General features: G+C 38.9%; 1 pseudogene; it reads left to right on the top strand.

Annotated features, from left to right (window-relative positions):
* The window catches only part of LOC137241802 (cytochrome c oxidase subunit 1-like), a 173,249-nt pseudogene that overhangs the window by 11,931 nt on the left and 139,030 nt on the right, over positions 1 to 22,288 (top strand).

The raw sequence follows: 22,288 nt of genomic DNA on the forward strand, positions 1-22,288 counted from the left end.
CCTTCCAGGCGGCGGTCTATGTCATACAAATACCAGCCATACTGCACCAGGATTGTGAGGCTCCAGGCACCAATGACAAAACGTAATGATAAAAAATCGTAAATGATAAAAATTGAGCAATATAAGGTTAAGAAAACGGACTAGCTGTGTACCAACCGGGTTGTTTGCAAATTTTCAAAATTGTATGACCATATTTAGATAGGAAAGAAACTAGCCTCTTTCTCAAGATAAAGAAATTTGCAGTGAAAGTACTTGCGAGAGTCATCACCGGTCATTTCAATATTTTACCAATGCTGTGACGGTGGCACACACCATTTTGAGGATTATGTTCTAATCTGGTCTTAGCTGTACACATATGCCTTCACGAATCAAATACAGTTGGTGAAGAGAGCTCTGGGCATATCATCTTGTTTATTGGTACCTTCGTTCCTTTGATTTGTGAATGCTATATGGAGTGTGTTTGTTACCTTTTATGGTGCAGCACTTGTAATATTCCAGTATTGCAGGTATAACAACATTTTCTTTGTAGCCATACAAAAGCAAACTGTGAGCCAAGGGAAATAAAATGAGAATGTTGAAGTAAATTAATTTACTTAATATGTTTTTTTATTACAGCTGAAATTCTTTTAACGGTTAACGTAATGATATTTTACTGCGCATAAACTGATTCTGTTTTTTAAAATGATTTTCAGGAATTTCATTAAAACTGTAGATTGGTGCAATATCTATGGCAGTAGTAGATAAGTAATAGGAGATGAAGATCGTATGAGTGAGTTTGAAATCTAGACTTAAATTCTCATGTGTAAAACACGATTTTTACCAAGTTCAGCTTGGTCTTGTAAAGAACGATATTTCGGAAGGTAGCTGGTTCTGATGCATTGCCTGCGGAGCTATTCAAATACGACGGCGAGGAGTTGGTAAATACATCAAACAACAACGTCAGTCTAGAAATCCAACAAAGGATTACTCTTGCAAACAAATGCTGTTGTAGACTGAACAGGCAAGATACTCTCCTAAGGGCTATATCGTTCGAGTATAAGTCAGTTCATTGCATTTCTTTGACAATAAGTGCTATCAAAAGTTTGCCTGTTCATCAAATGATTTTGTCAACTTTTACTGAAAATATTTCACTTTATAAAGGAAGAGGGTGTACTTAATTTTTTTACGATATGTGTATCCAGTTTGGAGTAAGCAGAGCTTACGACTCAAGTATTTAGGTCGATAATGAACTGCAACTTTTATTATTTTTTCCATGCTGTCATAGGCGGCTTTACAGTCGACGAATATGTTATGTGTTAATCGGAGGTAAGCTAGAAGGAGTGACAATGCTTGGAAAATTTTGTACAAAATATCTAGGAATCATCCTAAACAGTAAGTTCTCGTGGAAGCTCAACTTGGATGAGAGAATGAAGAAGACCTCAACGGAAATTTATGCATGTGAAATAATACTGGGTATATGTGGGTTCTATAGCCACCTCTATTATTGTATTATTAGAGCGATTATAAAGCCTTACATAACTTTACAAATAACCTGGTTCCTTTCTGCACTTCCAGCCACAATAGAGGTATATGGGTATTATGACTGCCCACTGCCTTGAGGCGTCACATGGTTTTTAATAAGCCTTGCAGTGAGAGCAAATGTAAAAGGTTACGCGTTGGAAGAGGAAACAATCGAGAACATTTTGTGCATCATCATGCACTTCGCTCGCAAGGAAAATGTGTCAATTATTAGGAGTGTGACAGCTGTCAGATATAGAAGCAGCAAGCAGCATAGGTATTAGAAAGCTTAAGGTATTTTCCAAGAGGATTGATAGCTCCTGGTGTCTGAAAAGGCTTTTTTTAGTTTGGTTGTTGGTATACTCAGAAAGAAACACTTATCTAAAATGATATCTGCATTCAGAAGGAGACTCTAAAAAGAGTTATAGAGTCTCTCAAGGCTTTCCATTCCAAAAAGTGGATGCTAAGTAATAAAGTAACAATAAAAAATCGATTAAGGCTGTATTTGAATGGATCAAAGAAAAATTAAAAAAGAAATTGTATGATTTAATAATCGGGGATTGCCCGTATTGCTCTTTTTTTTTAAATGTATGAAAACATTTATTTTAAGCAATTTTTTAATTTTATAATTTATTTAATAATTTGGGAAAAATTTAAGGCGGGAGAAAAGGCTTTGAAGAGATTTACAAGGTATAATCGAAACAGCTGTCGCCTTGTCCGTCCTGATATCACGTTGTTTAAATTTTTCCCAAATTATTAAATAAATTAAAAAAGAAATTGTTTTCGACATCAATCCAACCTTAGTTTCACTTATTATTTTCTACTGTATTGATGGTATATAACATTTTTTTTTTCAGACTTAAATACTTAATCACTTTTGCGTACTTTTAAACATTTGCTCTTACGGACGACTAATTTTTTTAATGCGAAAGTGTTTACCTAATTGCCTATTACAACATTTTTTCGCACATCATTGCCAACATATAATTTTCATAAGGTTCACGCTAAATTTCCGTTTAGGAGTATTTATGAAATATCAACTCATGTCCTTCCGTTAGCTTTTGTGTAAACAATCTTTTAGTTAGCGTGAGGTAATATAATGGAATGATATTTCCTTTTGCGATGTTTTCACTCTGGTTTCATTCTTTTTTTTTTTTGCTATTGTTGACTCTACACAGTTTTGCGCTATACAAGTTGATGCTTACGTACTCTTGACACAACTCTGCCACAAAACGCCAAAAAAAATAATAATAAAAGTTTAAAAACTGAACAACAAAATTTTGATGTCATGGGCTAATAAACTAACTAACTAACATAATTTCTGACATATGCGCCAGTCAAGCATGGTGTGTTGGAAGTCAAGCGGGTGAGTATTAGAACCAGGATATGAGGCATGCAACCAACTAAAGTAGGTAACCTTCTAGAGCGGCTTACCGGCTTTTCTTGCTTTGTATAAGCATAAATGCAAGTGCAATATTGGTTGTGTTAGTATATTCATATCTATGTGTATGTGTGGCATATTCTTTTGCATGTTTACCCGCAAGTATTTTTTGTTGTTTTTTTTTTTGCTGCATCCTTCGTGTAGACATAAATGCCTGCTTTGCTTGCAAATTATTCTTGTTATACTCGCTGTTGGGTGGTTTTGTTTACAATCCAAAACAATGCCTCCTTTTTGGGACTTTTCAATGGTGTTATCTCTACAAATTTCGTCCAAGTTCCTATGCTAATACTTACCTAAACACCTATTATGATATGGTGAAGACGGCCTAAAATACTATGCAAGTTTATCGCCGCTTCTACTACAAGCGGCATTGTATTCATACAATGCAGTCAAACCCACTAGTTTTAAACATTTTCCCAAATACACTCAAAATAAATTCTCCTAAAAACGAAAAAAATCGGTAATAAAATAAGGAAAAATGTTATATGATATTTCGACATTGAAATCCTTCCTTAATTTGAAGAAGTAACTTCCTTAAAAATTGGAACTGAGTTTTTCCTCGGTCATTGGAATAAAATGGCTCCCTCACAAAGACTGAATGAGTCCATAGTGTCAACAGAAGTATTCCCAACGACCAAACTGCAAAACTCTTTCAGAAAACAGGACCTTTTTTTAAAACAACTCCGTTGCCTTGCCAAATACTAGGCGATTTTGACAAACTATGCTACTTACTGATTCTAGCTAGATTTGATAGTGGCGCACTCATTAAAGCTGAAATCTTAGCATTGCAGTGCATCAGCACAAACTCGATCATTTTCTCCTTCAAACTCGCATTTTCACCATCTGCATATATTAACAAGGCCTAATTTAAGGGAACGTGACGATCGAAGGCATTGTTCAGTCAGAATACCCGTTAAGAGTTAACAGTCCGCTCTTTTCAATGATAAGAGTAACTTTGTTAATCTAAGGTTGTAGGACTTTCACATGACCGTTGACACTTTGATCTTCGACATCCTCGCTCGATTTCATGTCTTTTCTGCTTGGTTGATCATATGCAACTCTCGCCTTCTTTTAATCTCGCCGAATCTGATTGCAAGGTTGACGAAGCATGAGGGATACGCCCCTTTTAAGTAGCTCATCCGCGTTTTCATTTCCATATATTCTCATATGCTCTGGCATATGCTCTCCGATATGTTGTATGTTTCTGCCTATCCCGATTCTTTCCAGGGATTGCTTGCACTCTTACACATATTTAGATGCTGTGCTATAAGATGACTATAGCTTAAAATGCTGCTTTGCTGTCAATGTAAAAATTTGTGCGCCTGCAGTTTAAGGTATTTTCCCCCAGTGTTTTTATTGCTTTAGTCACAGCCACTACTTTCACCTGGAAAAAGCTGTAGTGATCTGGTAGCTTTTGAAGCCATCGGCGTAAACATGTATCGCGTCGTCCCCCATAGAGTAGCATTGCGCCAACCATCCACCTGTGTTTTCGCTCTAAGAACCCTTTTGAAGCGCGGATACGGAATCAAGTGGTCTGTTTGTCCTGTAACTTATGACGCTATACTATATTGGCCATATGGTCTGAGCTCAAGCTGCCCCGATGCACTAAGTTTCGTAGCAGTTGTTAACGCTATGTTTTTTGAAACCAGGTCTACAGGTAGAATGTGCAGAGCGGCAAACAATGCAGCCATCGGGATTGTATTCAGGGCCCCGTAATGCTAAATTCTGATAGCCTGCATCCCCCTCTTATTTTTAAGGGCAAGCTATTTTTTTGTGACTCTCCATCAAACAAGTACTCAATGGTATAGAAACGGCTTTAGGTAGACATGTTGAGCTTCCAAGACAACATACTGCCTAGAATGATTCTTAGATATTTTGTGCAAGGTTTCTCCTAATAGGTCACCACTCCCAGCTTAGCCGTGGTTCAATTTGGTACCTTGTACCTCTTTGTAAACAAGTCTATAAACGCTTTATCAGCGTTGGCGGACATTAGGTGCCCAGCTTTATCCCGAAGTGCGTGATCTATATACCTGGGCATCTAATGTTCCTGAGGGGGGATGAAATAGTTTGTCAAGTTTCTACATTAAAGCCCTTATTAGATTAGATTAGATTAGATTAGATTTATTCATTTTCTTTCAAATCAAAATAATTTTTTACATGTTTACATATATAAAATTGCCACTTAAATTAATACATTGAAATTGAAAGAAAAGTAAGGCATTCTGTAAAGTTATCTAAAACTTTAGTTTTGAATGCCATCTCAAAAAAATTAATAAATATATACAAATGTGTGTGGGGTGAAAATAGTTAATAAGTTGAAGTTAAAGTTACAAAATGTAAAATAAAATGTATAACAATAGAAAATAAAAATGTTGAAATTAAATTATTAAGTGGTAGAATTCAGCAAAGTTCTGATGTCGTCGTGTGACTGCTCTATTAAAAATGATTTGATATGTTTTAAAAATTCGCGCATATTTCTAATGACACGTATAGACGCAGGTAGCGTATTGAAAGCTTTACAAGATACGATAGTAAAAAAGTTATTATAATGGGTAGTACGAGATGTGGGAACAACAACAAGTCCGAGTGAGTTTTGCCTCAAATTATAATTATCCGTGACTAGGCTGTGGAAATACCCACAACGAATAAAGAATATTTTTAAAGTCTTGTAATAGTACATGTGTTTTACTGGAAAAATTTTCAGCTCTCTAAATAACTCCATGCTGTGGTGGAAACGGTTCACATTACATATTTTCCTTATGACAAATTTTTGAATAGTAAGAAGTTTCTGGATTTTACTGTAAGACGCACCACCCCAGCAGCATGTGCCATATTGAAACTTAGAGTGAACCAAAGCGTAATAAAGCGTCTTCAGCGTTGCGTTTGAACATATACTCCTTAGACTATAAAAATAGCGTACAGTAGATCGCATGTATGCCTTCAGGCGAGAAATATGTGTTGACCAACTTAAGGATTAGTCCACAGAAACACCCAGATATTGGTATGTATCAACTCTTTCAATTGGGAAACACTTATCGCTGCAATTTTCGATTTAAAATACAAAACCTTTATTATTCATTATTGCTTTCTTTAATGCCTGTTGGAGTCAAAAATCTGGTTTCAGATCAGTTTGCTCGAAGCTTTTCGAAAAAATAATATAAGAAAAATTGTTGTTTGTCACTAATCTGGCCCCTTTCTATGTATTTTGTAGCTTGGCCCCCAAGAATGGACCTTTGGTTTTTACTATAAATACCAATTTTTCAAAGGCGTTCGATAAAGATCTTAATGCATAAACTTGAGTTTATTGGCTTCCACTTTGTATGAATTATAATTGAAATCTTATTTGACGAATAGGTTCCTGTGTATAGAAATCGTAAAATCTGTTAATCTCGTCCGTTCGTCGCTACATCAGCGGCTCCTTAAGATAGTATTTTTAGTCCCCGCCTATTTGTGCATCAATGGGATATAGTTTCGTGCTTTACACTTTCCTAGTTTTCTTCAATATGCTGATGGTCTTAAGATTTTTCACACCCAGCCGGCCGTCTGTGATTCTGTCAGTCCGTTTACATAATAACTTGATATAAAACAAGTAAGGAAGGCCAAGTTCTGGTGTAACCGAACACATACCTACTCAGCTGCCAAATTACAGCTTGCAAAACTTTTAATTTACCTTCTTTAAAAAGTGGACGGTGCTACGCCCATTGTCCAAAATTTTACTAGTTTTCTATTTCTGCGTCATAAGGTCAACCCACCTACCAAGTTTCGTCGCTTTATCTTTTGGTAATGAATTATCGCCCTTTTTCTGTTTTTCGAAATTTTCGATATCGAAAAAGTGGGCGTGGTTATAGACCGATTTCATTCATTTTAAACAGCGATCTGAGACGAGTGCCCGGGAACTAACATACCAAACTTCATTCAGATACTTCAAAACTTACTCAAGTTATCGTGTTTACGGGCAGACGGACGGACGCACGGACATGGCTAAATGAATTTCTTTTTTCGTTCAGATAATTTTGATGTATAGAAGTCTATATCTATCTCGATTAGTTTATGCCGTTACGGGGTACCGTTATGCGAACAAAATTAATATAGCCTGTGAGCTCTGCTCAGCGGAGTATAATTAGGATATAGTAAAAAAAATTTTGGTACACGAACTAAATTGAACTCAAAATCATATTGGTATGGAAAATGGTCCAAACCGTTTTTAAGTTTTGAAAACTGTACAAAATGGGAAAATACATTAAGATATACTTATGAAGTGATAAACCTTGATGTGCGGACTAAGTTTATTGCGCAAATATCAATTAATTTAAAATTTTGAAAAATGGGCGTGACACCGTCCACTTTTAGTAGAAGAAATGTAGAAGTTTGCAAGCCATTTTAGTTGAGGCCTAGTATTTTTTCTTATAGCTTTTCTGTCTCACCTCTGGGGATATACCAGAGGTCTGCTTTGAGTACTAATAAAATTAGTGCACTTAGTAATGAGCCAAAAAATATGTACTTAGTCAAGTACAGACAAATACTATGAGTGACTAGCATATAAAATAGAAAATACATACGAGTGCCCCGCAACACATATGTCCCATACATATATGACATTGTTGAGTATAAACTGAAATCAGAGTCGCTTTAACTCAGTAGCATGTTGGTTTCGTGTGTAATACACTGTATACTTCGTTTATTATCGGTTTCTCTTTAGCGCTGTACTCAGTTTAGTTTCGTGTACATCGTTGTGTTGCTAGCGTCAGAAGACTGATATGACTATATTCATTTTATTGTACTGTTAGTCATTCTGATTCAAATTAGTGTTTTCCTATAACACAGTTGACTTTCTTGCTCAATAAGACAATTGAGTACTGAACTGCTTCGTGGCTTATGAGCGGTTATTCATTTTACGAAGCATGACCATGTAAATTTGTTTTAGTGGATATAAGTGCTTGACATTCTTTGTTTGTGTACGCACTAATACCAATTTTTTGGTTAGTCCACTAATAACCTTAAAACAATAATAATTGCAGCTCACTGGTATATACACAAATATGCAAGTGAGTACACTTGTGTGTGTTTACGCTGTTAAATAGTAGCATAGGCTAGATGCAATTGAATTTGTTGTTTTTGTTGAGGTTAGATTTTTAAAGAAAGTTTGCTCAACATTTCAAGTATAAATTTTAACAAAACTTTGAATGCTAATCTTCTATGCTTGACATAACTTAAATGAAACGAAATATGTATGTAAGAATGACGTAGCAAAGCTTAAAAGAGGTCTAAGTCACATCATGCGGCTGTAAAAATGGAAAGTGGGCGTTACTATGATTTAAACAAGCATACTTTTTCCAGCACAACTTTTTAAGCACTGTAAAACAGGTATCAAATGAAATATTCACGATACTTTGACTCATTGCTCGTATATATATAATTGTGTTAATATTTTAATTAAGTTCTCATAGAAGTGAAATTTCTGAGTATGTAATGTCACAAATAAATGAGAAGTAGCAAAATTTAAAAAATGTATTTTATTTTTTCGAAGTTTTATTTGGCAGAGTACACTTTTCCTCATACATAGATAGTTAGCTCTGCCTTTTGCATTATTATAATCACCTGAGCAGAGCTCACAGAGTATATTAATTTTGTTCGCATAACGGTACCCGTAACGGCATAAACTAAACGAGATAGATATAGACTTCTAAATATCAAAATGATGTGGGCGAAAAAAAGAAATTCATTTAGCCATGTTCGTCCGTCCGTAAACACGACGACTTGAAAAAAATTTGAGGTATCTTTATGAAATTTGGTATATAAGTTCGTGGCACTCATCTCAGATCGCTATTTAAAATGAACGAAATCGGACTATAACCACGCCCTCTTTTTCGATATCGAAAATTTCGAAAAACCGAAAAAGTGCGATAATTCATAACCAAAGGCGGATAATGCGATGAAACTTGGTAGGTGGGTTGACCTTATAACGCAGAATAGAAAATTAGTAAAATTTTGGACAATGAGCGTGGCACCGCTCACTTTTAAAACAAGGTAATTTAAAAGTTTTGCAAGCTGCAATTTGGCAGCTGAATATGAAATGTTCAGTTACACCCGAACTTAGGCTTCCTTACTTGTTTTTATTTAAAGTATGATGGTAACTAAGTAAACCGGTGACGTGTTGTTAGCGCGCTCGCCTACCACATCTACAGTGCTAGGTTAAAATTGTTTAGAAAACAAGTTTTTATAAGCAGGCATTCGGATTCGGTATAAAGTATGCTGTTTCCATCCCTCCAATATGTAGGAAAAACTAAAAAGTAGCACGATCTAAATATCTGATGAGATATATAGCGCCTTCTATATTACGTAATGTTTGTACACGTAGTAATGCTACACGTGGTCCCAAGTAAGGGAAATTGCGCGGGCCGTTTGAAGTTAGGTTTTAGTGGGTAGCCCTTTAAGGAAGAAGGAAGGCCTGCACTCGGAGATCCTCATAATGAGGCTTAAATCTCCCAGTCAGTCCGTAAAGCACTTCTCCCTTCCTCGAAACTCAAAAAAAAAAAAAAAATGGATGTTATATGTTATGTTATATTTTGATATGTTATATTATGTTATGTTATTTTATGGTATTTTTGTTATATTATGTTATGTTATGTTATGTTATTTTATTTTATGTTATGTTGTTGTTGTAGAAGTGCTTCGCCCCATCCAATAGGTCTAACCAATTCAAATTGTCATCAATGTCCTCTAACGGGAGTCCGAGGAAACTTATTGTTTCAACAGGGGTGGACCATAATGAGAGAGGTGTTAGAGGCGTTGGTTCCACATTACGATTTAAGAGATGGTTGGTGTCATGTGGGGACACTTTGCAAGCAGGGCATACATTTTGTATGCCGGGATTGATTCTGGATAGGTAAGGGTTTAACCTGTTACAGTATCCAGATCGAAGTGGGCTAGAGTGACTCCCGTTTCCCTAGGGAGTGTGCGTTCTTCTTCCTCAAGTTTAGGGTGGTATTTCTCTTTGAGTACTGGATTCACCGGGCAATTCCTGACATAGCGGTCCGACGCCTGTTTATGGAGTTAACCAAGGACTTGCTTTATGTTTTTAGGCTTCATACGGCTGTGTTCTCAGGTGCCGTATTTCCTCATAGCGCTTACGGAGGTAACTCCTTAAGCTTCTGGGCGGTGCTGGCTCATCAATCAGATGTCTGTTGGTATGCCCAGGTTTATCGGTATTCAAAAGAAACTGTTTGGTTAGCATTTAATTTTTTCCCTTATTGGGAGTATTCTCGCCTCATTATATAGATGGTGTTCTGGGGACATAAGGAGAAAATCCGTGGAGGTTCTGAGGGTAGTATTTTGGCAGGCATGTATCTTCTCCAGTGTGTAATCTTTAGGTTGGCGACCGACGCGTAGCATGCCTGGCCAATTGCTTTGTAAGTGGTAATAAGCGTTCCTTTATCTTTTCCCCAAGTTCTGCCAGCAAGAGATTTGAGGATTTTATTACGGCTCTGGATTTTCGGTAAAATAGCGGCTGCATGCTCACCAAAATGTAGACCCTGATCGAACGTCACACCCAAGATTTTGGGATGTAAGGCAGTCGGTATCGTAGTGCCATTGAAGTGGACGTTCAAAATGGTCGACATTTGGGACGTCCATGCTGTAAATAAGGTCGCCGATGATTTAGACGGTGATAATGTCAGGTTTCGCGAGGTGAAGAAACTAAAGACGTTTATTTTGTTACAAAGCCCAACGATCTGTGGGCCTGGGCCTATGGCCATTATTGTGTAGTCATCGGTGTAGGCAACGATAGTGACTCATTCTGGTGGCGAAGGTAGCTTTGATATGTAGAAGTTAAACAAAAGTGGGGATAGGACACAAGCCTGTGACACCCCTTGTTTAATTCTCCTTTGTTTTGATGTTTCGTTTCTAAATTGCACCGATGCCTGCCGACCACCCAGATAATTTGCGGTCCACCTTCTAAGACATGGGGGAAGGGTAGACCCTTCCAGATCTTGCAGTAACGAGCCATGGTTGACCGTATCAAAAGCTTTTGATAGGTCTAGCGCTACGAGTACTGTTCTATGGTGGGGTTATTGATTTAAACCGCAATTTATCTGGATGCTAATGGCATTTAGCGCGGTGAGAGTGCTATGGAGTTTTCTGAAGCCATGCTGATGAGGGGATAGCTGCAAATTTGTTTGGAAATAAGGGAGCAAAATGGCTTCAAGCGTCTTTGCCACTGGAGATAGGAGAGATATCGGACGATACGACTCACCTATGTTACCTGGTTTCCCAGGGTTTAGTAGCGGGACCACCTTGGCCATTTTTCGGGTATGACAAAGGTGGAAAGAGACAGGTTGAAAACATGCGCTAAATATTTGAAACCCTCTTTCCCTAGGCTTTTAAGCATCGGCATGGCTATGCCATCTGGGCCAACTGCTTTGGATGGTTTAGCACGACCAATAGCGTCCTCAACCTCTTTAGCGGTGATGGTGATTGGTGACACGCTGAATTTGTGTTTATGTGTGTGTCTATTGGCTCTCCGTCTATCTTTGTCGACTGTAGGATGCATTATATATTGTCGGCAGAATGCGCTCGCGCATTTTTTCGCATCCGACAGCACTTTGTCGCCAAAGGCGATGGAAACTTTGTCTTTGTGCTTAGTCGGATTCGATAGGGGCTTTACGGTGGACCAAAGTTTACCCACATCGGTAGAGAGGTTACAACCTCTTAGGTGCTCCTCCCATTTCGCCCGCTTGTGTTCATCCATAAGCAATCTGATGCGTTGGTTTACATCCCTTATTTGGGGTCGCTTGGATCAAGCTCTCTTATAAGGTCACGTTCTCTCGCTAAGTTTGCGGCCTCAGCCGGGAAGTGGGGCCGGATTTCGGGAATTATCCCAGCGGGAATGAAACGTGCTGCGGCGGATTCAATGACCTTGCGGAAAGCACGTTACCCTTTGCGAGCATCAGTCGGGATAGGGAGGGTGGCAAAGCAGCTTTCTGCAAAAGATTTATATTCTTCTCACTTTCATTTTTTAAAGTATATGAAAGTGCGTTTTTCACAGATGATGAAGTCGGCGGTACGTTCGAGCGAGATGAGAATTGGCAGGGGTCGGATGCCAATGTTACCATCGGCTGCCAGTTGACGCAGTTTACGAGTCCTGTGCTCAAAATTTATATATCCGGCGAACTGTGACAGCTTCCTACCATACGTGTGGGGGCGTCTCCGTTTATTGTGCAGAACGTCGTTTCTTCTACTTGATCCGCCAACATCTCACCCCTACTGTCTGCCTGCAAATTTGAATGCCATAGGTCGTGATGGGCATTGAAATCGCCTAAGATAATGCGATTGTTGCCAGGGAGTAACGCACTAATATTAAGGCGGTATCCACTGGGGCCGCAGGTGGCAGGAGGAATGTTGATGTTGATGATTTCTGGATTTACATCGCCTGAACGGACAGATAAGCCATCACGTTCCAGTACATTGTCCCTGCGGCCGATGTCGGGATAAAATATATAATATTGCACTGAGTGGTGTATGATGAACATGAGACCGCCTCCATCCCCGCTCTCGCGATCTTTTCTGTGGACAATGTCTGCAGAGCAGATCTTGCTGTGAGTTTAGTCTCTTGAATCGCAGTAATGCGGATGTTGTGCGCTTCATGAAATCGACTATTTCAGTGATCTTACCAGTTAATCCATTACAGTTTAACTGCAGAATTCTGAAGTGCAACGGGGGAGACGCCGTTACTCTAGGAGTAAGTGACGGGTGACTATGCCTGGGTTGTGAGATGCTAGGAGGCAATTATTGTTGTGGCCCTGGGACTGTTCGTCCCTGGGTAAGCATTGGGATCCCCGGTGTATTTGGGTTTACGACATGGCAAAACGGCGCAATGAAGACCGTTGGAGGTTTCCGTCACGAAGACCAGAACATGTAGGAAAGTGCCACCGACCGCTGCATAAGCTGCATTGGGCGGATGTCGCATACATATATATTCTGTGCTTGCAGACAGTGCAAAAGGTGGTAGGAACTAAGAGTCTGTTTCCCTGACCTACACGATTGCTGCCCAAAAAGAGGGGGGGAGAAGACCGGGGCAGGGGCTGATATACGGCATTTCTGCTCACTCTACTACGGAGATTGTAGTCATTAGTGGGAGCGGCCGTATGAGCTGGAGGCACCATAGGGCGCGAGCAGCTGGGGGAAATAATAGTGGCTTGCTGAGTAGCGGAGCTGCTGGAATGAAAGGGGGAGGGGCGCTAAGGCTCAGACTATGAGACGCCTTTGGGCGTGAACAGCAGGGAGCCACAAAATATTTATAGAAATCACGAGGACGTCTTGTTTTAGGGTCTAGCCCTGAACAACCAGTTCGATGCAACCATCCCTTGCACGGGACACACTGACAAGTGTATGACCGTCCTAAACAGATTCTTTTCCGGCAGACGCAGCAAAACCATTTCTAAGGACCGGGGTCAGGAGACGGACCCGGATTGGATTCGATACCTTCCCGGATCAAGAGAATATGGAGCAGTCCCGCTGCAAGGAGCTGCTGGGAGGATGACAATTTGTGTGAGGAACGCAACAAATTAAATGGGGTTACACTGAAATGACAGTCCTTGGTCGGTAAAAATCTCGAGCCGCTCGGGTACATAGAACCAACTGCCTTGGGAAGGGTATGTTATGTTGTGTTATGTTATGTTATGTTAGGTTAGGTTATGTTATGCTATGGTATGTTATGTTATGTTATGTTATGCTTTTTTAAATTATGTTATACTATGTTATGATATCTTTTGTTGTGTTATGCTGTGTTATATTACTTAAAAAGGTAAGAGTCGGTAATATACACACCTGCTTATTGATTTCTTAAGGACATGACTTCGATGCACCCTTTTGAAAGGGGTAGAATAAAGTCACCGTATCGACCACTTCAAATGGTCAGAAGTTCATAAGGGTTATGACTACGTCGGATCACCCTAAATTAAATTTTTTCCATGAATTATTTTTAATTTGACTTTATTGCAGTTTATAGGAAACTCCGTTTGTCTGTTACCTTTTTAAGGGAAAAGGAAGTATCTACATTTTTATCGAAGCTAGTACGAAAAACCTTATTTCAAACCATCTTCTAATTTGATTTTATACTGCTGTTTGTTTGCTCCAAATTTTGCCAAAGCTTTTAATTTAAAAATATTTTTCTTATTTGAAATTAATACTCGTCCGACCAGTGTTTTATTAGTATTTTTTCATTTCAATGAAATCAAAATTAAAATGCGTAACAGGCATAAATTTTGAAAAAAAATCTCATAAGCGAATTGAAATGTCGAATGAAAGATGAAGCTACGACTTAGAAAGTGTTTTAATCAGAAGCGGCTTTTGGATTCCCTTGGTGTGACCAATTAGCGCCAGTTTACCCAGCAACCAACTAGCACGCTTTGGTTGTCGTCAAAGTTCCAATTAAGCAAGTAAGTAAGTAAATAATACAAAAATATAAATTCGTCGGCTGTTAATAGTTTAATACGTTGAGGTGCGAATGAAAATATAGGTCGAATATATGATTGATTGTATTGCCACTTTATTTGAAAATATGCGTTACCTTAATGACCATCTTAGAAAATCTCAATGGTCGTGATGTCAATGTTGTTGTCGTTATAACCACATGATGTTTTTTTATTGTTGTTCTCATTTTATATGGACACCCATTTGTACTCTTCAAATTTTATAGCGAATACTTCACCTACACCTAGTTATACATACTTGGTTTTCCCCAGTCCAAATTTAACCGTAAGATTTGTTTATCATCCGTTTCTGAGTACAAAGCGACAGTTAATATGATAAATATTTGATACCTGCAATTTCCAAAATCTGACACAAAAACTTTATTTGCCAACATATTGGCACTTTTTTTCGTTTGCCAACTGTACAGCATGTGAATTAACTAAAAATAGTTATACGGGTTATGAAATAAATAAACTCAAAATTTGAGGTTATAAAGATGTTCGAACACTTACTGCTTTATCGACTTCGAGTCAGTTGTTTGACATGGTAAAAACGCATTTGGCATCAAGTGATAATCGCGCTAGAGAATTCAATGAAACAAGTTGTCAAACACGGTCAAATGAGTTTGCAACGGGAAATAATGAAATGGGTAATGGAATAAATGAATACAAAATTTTAGCGTGGATATTGACAACACACTCCTTTATCGACTTCGTGTCATATTGGAAACGCTTTTGACACCGGTTTTGTTGTGAGCTAATTTGTTTTAATGAAAACCAAGTATTACAATTTTTTCCAATTCACCACATAATTTAATTTAGATTTTTGCGGTAATAACGTACGTGTAGCTAAAGCAAATACTATTTATAAAAAATAGTTTAAATACGAGGATATATATTCCCAGTTCGCTATATTGGCTCTAGCAGCAGCAGAAATAGTAAAAATGTATGTCTCATATGCCATAAACATCGATATGTTTGCTGTCTTGCCTTACTCTGCATTTAAGTGACCAAAATTCAAGTGGGAATTCTTACGAGGAAAAAACTCACATTATCATGATCATACATCATTGGCAGCAGAGAGTTAAGGATTAAGATGACATTACTTATAGTTAAAAATACGGAGGGTAATAACAAAGGTAAGCTTGGGTAGTTAAAGTAGACCGTTTTCTAAAACTAAAGTTTTTCATTTTTAAAGAATATTTAAAAATTTATAACATTTAGTTTATAATTGTCTGTGCACAAACCTATATTTAACAGAAGACTTTCGTATGGTATGCATAATTCTCTGGATTCTGGAAATTGCTACTCGTGTGAGTGGATAGGCTCCAAACTTCTAAAGTAACTTACTAGCCTCTCCCGTGGTGTAACGGCACCGTACCGGGCAACTTTTAAAGTGGTGGTTAGAGGAATGCTCTACGGAAGACGGGAGGTTCGGGGGATATTAAGTACCCATAGCAACTCAAAACGAGCATATCCAGTGGGAATATGTGACTGTTTGACTCAAAAACAACAGGCGATAGGATGTCCTCTCAAAATATATCTTCAAGCATCCACAGGATCGATAATAGTAAGATCCTTCAAACTATAACTGGAAGACGGTTTCGAGAAGTATGATTTTGGGCTGAGGATGATGGTAGTTATTGTTAAAGAAGAGAGTATGCCGAACGTTTGGGAAGTGTTACCGATTTTCATGTCCCTTTGCCGGTTATACATCCTGTACGTTTCGGTAGCAGGCATCCTTAAAGGGGTTGCGCTAAACAACACTTTGAATCCCGGTAATCTTCCGCTTTGGCAAACATTTGTGAAAGCGTACTAAGACGACTGATAGGTTAATATTATCTTCGTCTCCGTCTCGTTAAAACTTTGGTAGGTCCTCAAGTACATTCGACTTGAGTTCCCATCGAAGTTGCAGCATCAGTTGGGACAACTTCTGAAGAACGCTGCGTTCTGGCTATGTACATAGACACACATAAAAATCAGTGTCTGCAAATGCGTGACATCCCTGCGTGTGTGTAGGCTACCATGGAAATTTATTACGACGACGGCACGTTGTGCGGAGATAGCGGCTTGAAGCGAAGACCCTGTACAAAAAATGAGCAACAAACAGAAAAACACAACTAAGGACGTGTTGAACGAAAAAGCGGTATTCAGGGTCGTTGGCTTAGGAAACCCGGTGATGTCAACCTTAGTCGTAAGATCAATATCGTCTTTGATTGAAATATGTAGTAAAGCAGTGGGACAGTGGCTACCATCACCATCAGAGTCACCGCACAGCTCGCTGTTAGAAAGGACAAACGAGCGACTTCTTAAGGAGGCACACTGCCGCAAACACGCCCTGAAACGAAGAGCGGCAAACTGGACCAAAATAAAGGAGCGAGCACAAACGAGTTCTGACTACGAGACTGAAGACTCATGGGCATAAAATAAAAATAGAAAGACAGGCATTTGTTGCGTCCCTACCACAAGCGCACAAATACGCTCCCGAAAAATTAGTTTTTGTCCTAGCCAACGCATTATAAGCCAAAAAAATGGCCCCAACTAACCATGGAGCCACTCCCTGTTCTGCCTCCGATGTTAAAGAAACGGACTAAATAGAATAATCAAGCTGCAACATTTGTTGCCAAACCAGAGCGAGGCAAAATATATTACCAGGTCCTAGGGACCAACTGTAGGCTGCTTCAGCCCGACGACACAAGTAAGGTGATATCGGCAATACCGAAAACCAAATATGGTAACATACTTGTAGAAAGAGTTCTCTGCAGCGACCAATCTGCCTTTAGTGAAACCTTAAGCAGCGCAGCAGAGGCGACGAGTGAAATTCCACAGCTATTAAAACGCATAAATTTGGTGATACCTGGGACGGACTGCCTCGCCGCAGAGTAAAAATTCCTAGAAAACATTCAAAAGATGTTGGAGAAAAAAATATCAGCCAGATCCAAGCCTGTATCTTTGCAGTAAGCCAAAGAGAGCAACTAATGGCGATCATCGAAATAAATCAGAAACTTAGCAACGTTCTTTTGAAACCGACTAAAATAGACGTCGGCTGGAGTCTTCGCCGGAACAAACAGCGAGCAGAAAAGTAGCACTGTTTGTTCTTTGTCTGAGAGCTTCCTAACAAACACTGCTGGATGGAGAGTTATGGAGGTCCTACTGGGAGCGATAATAACTACAGCTGTTGTTGTTGTTGTTGTAGCAATGCTCGCCCCATCTAATAGCCGCGACCGATCACAAATTGTCATCAATATCCTCTAACGGGAGTCCAAGGAAACTTGCCGTTTCAACAGGGGTGAACCATAAGGAAAGGGGTGTTAGAGGCGTTGGTTCCACATTACAATTAAAGAGATGGTTGGTGTCATATAGGTGACGCGTAGCACGTAATCGGTTGGCTAATTGCTTTGTATGTGGTCATAAGCTTTTCTTTATCTTTTCCTCAGGTACTGCCAGCAAGGGATTTGAGGATTTTATTATGGCTCTGAATTCTCGGGACAATTGCGGTTGCGTGCGCACCAAAATGTAGATCCTGATCAAACGTCACACCCAAGATTTTGGGGTGTAGGACAGTCGGTAGCGTAGTTCCATCGACGTGGATGTTCAATATGGTCGACATTTGGGGCGTCCATGTTGTAAATAAGGTCGCGGAAGATTTAGTCGGTGACAATGCCAGTTTCGCGAGGCGAAAAAACTGGAGAGATCAGGGAGATAGCCGTTTATTTTATTGCATAGCTCATCGATCTCTGGGCCTGGTCCTGTGGCCATTATTGTGCAGTCATCGGCGTAGGAAACGATTGTGACTCCTTCCGGTGGTGAAGGTAGCTTAAATATGTAGAAATTAAACAAAAGTGGGGATAGGACACCACCCTGTGGCACCCTTGTTTAATTCTCCTTGGTTTTGATGTTTCGTTTCTGAATTGCACCGACGCCTGCCGACCACCCAGATAATTTGCGGTCCACCTTTTAAGACATGGGTGAAGGGTAGACCCTTCCAGGTTTTGCAGTAACGAGCCACGGTTGACCGTATCACCGTACTGTTCTATGGTGGGGGTATTGATTCAAACCGCAATTTATCTGGGTGCTAATGACATTTAGCGTGGAGGTAGTGCTATGGAGTTTTCTGAAGCCATGCTGATGAGGGGATAGCTGCAAATTTGGTTGGAAATAAGGGAGCAAAATGGCTTCAAGCGTCTTTGCCACTGGCGATAGGAGAGATATCGGACGACGCGACTCACCTATGTTAGCTGGTTTCCCAGGCTTTAGTAGCGGGACCACCTTGGCCATTTTCCATTTCTCGGGTATGACAAAGGTGGAAAGAGATAGGTTGAAGACATGCGCTAAATATTTGAAACCCTCTTTCCCTAGGTTTTTAAGCATCGGCATGGCTATGCCGTCTGGGCCCACTGCTTTGGATGGTTTAGCGCGACCAATGGCGTCCTCAACCTCTCTAACGGTGATGGTTATTGGTGACGCGCTGAATTTGTGTTTATGTGCGTGTCTATTGGCTCTCCGTCTACCTTTGTCAACCGTAGGATGCATTATATATTGTCGGCAGAAAGCACTCGCGCATTTTTTCGTATCCGACAGCACCTTATCGCCAAAGGGGATGGAAACTTTGTCTTTGTGCTTAGTCGGATTCGATAGGGACTTTACGGTGGACCAAAGTTTACCTACACCGGTAGAGAGGTTACAACCTCTTAGGTGCTCTTCCCATTTCGCCCGCTTTCGTTCGTCCACAAGCAATCTGATGCGTTGGTTTATATCCCTTATTGACCCCAATAACTACAGCTCTTCATTATCAGTTAAGAAATAAAAATGTTCCCTCCAAAGAGACCTGAGCGAGGTTGCTACGAATGTAGCTATCAACTGTCCTGCATCTAATTACAGAAGACTACATGTAGTGTGTACGTACATCCTTCCCTAAAGTGAGGCATTTGCAAATAAAATATTTTGATGAGGAATACGATACTTTAAAAGGTTCTGAGGTGAAACAACCAAAATTGTAGTTGTGGCAACAAATATACACAATTTCGAGCCAAAGTAACACTATTCGAAATGTCTGCCTTTATTTTCAAAACTAAATATCTGTCACTTTAACTCTCGTAGCTTAACAGTCGCTAAGCTCGAATATCTAAATTATATTTTTCATGATGTTAAAATGGACGTGATATGCGTAACAGAATCTTGGTTCAAGGTTGGTATGAAAGACTTAATGTATACGTTGTGTTATTACTCATTGATAAGAAATGATCGATCCACTGGTAATAGAGGTGACGGCATAGCCATCTATTTTAAACCTTACTTGCAATGTAAAGTTATACATGCATCAGGCTGTACAGATCTAGTTGAGAGTATTTTTGTAGAATTTTATGATAATGTTCAAAAGTGTTTAGTTGTTTGCATCTACAACCCCCATAACAGCAATGACCTTACCATGGTTTTCAATAAAATATCCGAATTGTCAATGCACTATGTACATGTCCTAATCTGTGGTGATTTTAATGTAGATATATTATCTGATAGTAATAGATCCAGGAACTTGCTATGTAAATTTAACTCTGTTGGTATTACCATTGTTAACAAATACGCTACACGTTTCGCGCCTCAAGGTAGACCAAGTATGCTGGATCTCTTTGGTGTAAGTGGCACTAGAAATATAATGCATATTGACCAATTTCCTTTAGCTGGAATTTCTGACCACGAGTTAATCTTGTTATCTTACGATGTTGAGTTCAGCAAAATTAAAAATGCTGTGAAACTTATGTATAGGGATTTTAAAAAAAAATAAATATGAATGCTCTCCAGTATGAAAGTTTCGCAATGGAATAGAATTACTGCTATCTTCTTCCGCATATTGAAGATAAGCTATCTTATTTCGTAATGCTGGTGAATTATTTATATGAAAAGTATGTTCCTATTTCCGCTACCAATGCAATTGACAATAAAAAGCCTTGGTTCAATAATAGAATATTACAGCTTATCAAAAACCGTAATAATGCTTATAAATATTGGAAGCGTAACCCTACTACTGAGCGGTGGAGAGAATACAAAAGACTAAGAAACAAATTAACAACTGATTTGCGTCAAGCCAAAATAAATTATCTCAAAACCAAATTTAATGATAACGTTCCTTCAAAAATTCTGTGGAAAAATTTAAAATCGTTGGGAGTTCGTCCGAAGGCTGATAAAACTTGCGTTATTGATGCAAATTTAATGAACTCGTATTTCATAGGAATAAATAGAGGGCATGACCGTGTTTCAAAATTTGTTGTGGATCAGAGCTTAGAATACAACCACTCTAATAAATTAGCATTTGTTTCAGGCACTGAAGATGAGATCGCCAAGTGTGTATACGACATCAAGTCGAATGCTGTGGGTGTGGATGGACTTAGTCTACGCTTTTTAAAATTAATATTGCCCTCTGCACTCCCCTCTCTTACACATCTCATAAACTTTGCCATAACCTCATCTACGTTTCCAAACCAATGGAAAGTAGCAAACATTGTCCCTATAGCCAAGAGCAAAAACTATGACTGCCCTCAAAATTATAGGATTATATGTATTTTACCAGCTTTATCGAAAGTGTTTGATAGGTTTATTGCTAATCAAATAACATCTCACCTGAGCAAGAATAGCCTGCTGGCTGACAGTCAATCTGGCTTTAGAGCTGGTCACAGCTGTTCTACAGCCATGCTCAAAGTAATGGATGATATTCGCCCCAGTCTCGATGTCAAATTACTCACATTTTTAATTCTTTTAGATTTTTCTAAAGCTTTTGATACTGTCATTCACGATATATTACTGTTGAAGCTGAAACATTATTTCGGTTTTGACTCAACTTCAATTAAACTTATTGAAAGTTACCTCTCGAGTAGGCAACAACAAGTTCAGTGTGGTGAAGTAATTTCTGAACGTAGTAAAATTCCTTCAGGGGTACCTCAAGGATCAATCTTGGGACCTATACTATTTACAACTTTTATCAACGACATCGTTCATTGCTGTCAAAATTCGTCAATACATTTATACGCTGGCGAGACTCAGATTTATTTTTCACGCCCAATAGGACTTGGGGAAGATCTTGTCTTTAGGCTAAACGAAGATCTTGATAAAATATCAGTTTGGGCAGAAACAAATGGCCTTTGCCTGAATGCGGAAAAAACACAGGTCCTGCCAATATCGCACGATTCGGTATATCTAACTGCGCTATCACCCATAGTTCTCGATGGAAATATATTACAGTATAAATCCGTCGTTACTAGTCTCGGCTTTAAAGTCAACACCCACTTAACATGTACACACCACATTTCCTGTAGTATATCAAAAATATACAATACTTTAAGAAACCTGTGGCATACCTGTTTTTGCCTACCTCATAACATAAAACTTAAATTAGTTAAGGCTCTGATTGTGCCTCAAATAAGATATTTTGAAAATGTGTATGGAGATTTAGACTGCGAATCTAAAAGTAAACTAAGTTTGACTATTAACAACGTGGCAAGATTCATCTATTGTAAAAGAAAGTTTGACCACATTTCACCATACTCAAAAAATATACTTGGATTTAGCATAGAAGTCTATCTAAATGTCCGAAATGTTTTGTGTTTATATAAAATAATTAAATTTCAACAACCTAGATATCTTTATGAGAAACTAAAATTTGTACAATCTTCGCGAACTCACAGTTTCGTAGTCCCCAGGCATAGCACAGTAGCGGCTTCTAGATTATTCTTTGTTAGTGCTGTGAAATTGTGGAATTCTCTACCTATTCCAATAAAATGCATTAAGTCATATGGATGCTTCAAAACGGCAGTAACAGATCTCTTCAAACACTAACCCTCCCCTCCTCCTGTTTCAACCTACATACCTACAACGCCTGTGTCGTATTGTC

Source organism: Eurosta solidaginis, chromosome 2 (genome assembly GCF_040869045.1).
Source record: "Eurosta solidaginis isolate ZX-2024a chromosome 2, ASM4086904v1, whole genome shotgun sequence".
Taxonomy (NCBI): Eukaryota; Metazoa; Arthropoda; class Insecta; order Diptera; family Tephritidae; genus Eurosta; species Eurosta solidaginis.